General features: G+C 43.4%; 1 pseudogene; it reads left to right on the top strand.

Annotated features, from left to right (window-relative positions):
- Positions 1 to 416: 416 nt before the first annotated feature.
- LOC102755351 lies at positions 417 to 1,445 on the top strand (annotated as a pseudogene).
- Positions 1,446 to 2,291: the final 846 nt, after the last annotated feature.

Below are 2,291 nucleotides of genomic sequence, written 5' to 3'. Positions count from 1 at the left end.
AAGAAGGATGGAGTGACGTGAATGGGAAGTTTTCCAATATTTATTTTGGTATCCTTTCTGTTCTAAAGTAATTTTATTCAGGAACAAAAAAATTGAATTATGATTAGCTTAGCTTACTTACTAAATTATAATGTGTAATATCTTATATTTTATGTGTAATTTATTGAGTAGTTTAAAATCTATTACCTGAGTATTATTTTCAATGTTCAAATTTTTTCCTATAATTGGAGCTATGTATTGCCAAACTTAAAGAAATCTGGTGTCTTTAGATTTTGCTAAAAGCTGGCCGAAATCTGCAGAAGAGAGAAAGGAAGAAGCATTTTGGAGCACTTACAGTACACAGGCACTGTATATGCAGGGAACCTCATAGATCATCTCAGAATCCTTGAGAGGTAGGGACTGTTGGCCCGTTACCGATGAGGAAGGCGGGGCTGAGAGCAGTCCAGTGAGTCGTTCACCCAATAAGTGGTAGAACCACATGGAATTCAGTGTATTAAGCTCCATCAATTGAACTCCTTCTCTTACATCACTCAAATGTCTGTGAGGGGCCATCAGCTGAGGGGGCCTGCAGAGAGTATGCTTTGTGCACTACTCTCGGATATTCTGGGGTGCCGAAAGGCCATTAATCCTTTTTCTGCCTCGGCTACCCAGGAAAAAGCTTGTGTTGAAGAAGGGCAAAGAAAGAAAGCGGGGCCTGGCCAGAGCGGCTCAGTTGGTTGAGTGTCACCCCATGCACCAGGAGGTCACCATTTCGATTCCCAGTCAGGGCTGCAGGCTCCATCTCCAGTAGGGGTCATGCAGGAGGCAGTTGATCAATGATGGATGTTTCTCTCTTTCTTCAATGTTTCTATATCTCTCTCCTCTCCCTTTCTCTCTCTGAAATCAATAAAAACCTATTTTTAAAAAAACAATGGAAAAATATTTTTTAGGAAAGGAAGCAGGTTCTTTTTCTTTTCTTTTTTAAATTTATTGATGAGAGAGAAAGAAACATCGATTTGTTATTCTACTTATTTATACATTCATTGGTTGCTTGAATGTGCCCTGGCCCCTGACTGGGGATTGAACTCACAACCTTGGAATATTGGTAGGACGCTCTAACCAACGGAGCACCCTGCCAGGGCTTGGAAGTAGGTTCTTAAGTTCACCATTGACTGTACTACCCAATAGAAGATGGAATCATGGATGCTGCCAATTTTGAGCAATTTCTTTGGGAAAGAATCCAAGTGAATGGAAAAGTGGTAATCTCAGTGGAGGGCTGTAACCATTGAAAGGAGCAAGGGCAAGATAAGTGTAATTTCTGAGGTGCCTTTTTCCAAAAGGTTTTTGAACTATCTCACCAAAAAATATTTAATAATTGACATGATTGGTTGCACATCATTGCTAACAGCAAAGACAGTTACTTCCAGATTAACCAAGGTGAAGAAGAGGAGAAAAACGAAGATTAAAACTCATTTATCTGGAGTAGTTCGTATAAGTTCTTAATAAAATTTGGGTGGAAAAACACCCTTAACCAATCACCGTGTATGATTGTGTCCTTACCATGTGAACCTGTTTCTGTGATTGTCTAATACAAGAGGCTCATGAGTGCAGGACCATTTCCCCACGTGAAGAGTGTCAGTTCCTTAGTCAAAACGTTTAGCCCTGAACCTCCCAGGCGGCCCTTCACAGCCAGGCATGAAAGCCCTCACAAGCCCAGGTCCTTCCAGCAGTCGGGTGCCAGTCATTGCATCCAAGAAGTGTCAGGACCAGAAACAGCATAGTAATGTGCTCCCACGAAAGTGATTCTAATTCCCTCCTCTACTATTTGGAGGTGTAACCTCACTCCTGATGACAGGGGTGGGCCCATGACACAGACTTGGCCAACCATAGCACCATTTCCTTGAACACAGCCAGGGATCCAGGAGAGGGCGATGACCCAAGCAGGTTCACACAGAGACCTTTTCTGAGCCTGACTTCTCAATAAGGGGAAAGAGAAGCTCCAAGTCAGGAGGACTGGCATTTAGGCTGCCAGTAGCCATCTTCTCTGCCATGACCCTGTGGAGAAAGTCTTTCTGCAAAATGAAGGCAGAGATGAGAAACAGAGAGAGAAACCGAGAGTTCAGGCACAGGCGCTGGTGCACCCAAATCCTCATCTCGTCCTGTGAGACACCCCAGGAACAGGCTCAGCTACATGAAGCAATATATCCCCTTCTGCCTTTAAGCCTGGGGTTGGTTTTCTGTCCCCTAGAATTGACAGAGCTTTGATAAACACACTTCCAGGAACATGGAGTTCCCTTGGTGGTCAGCTACAT

This window comes from Myotis davidii, unplaced genomic scaffold, assembly GCF_000327345.1.
Source record: "Myotis davidii unplaced genomic scaffold, ASM32734v1 scaffold455, whole genome shotgun sequence".
Lineage (NCBI taxonomy): Eukaryota > Metazoa > Chordata > Mammalia > Chiroptera > Vespertilionidae > Myotis > Myotis davidii.
Note: the sequence above shows the minus strand (reverse complement) of the source record. Positions and strands in the feature narration are given on the sequence as shown.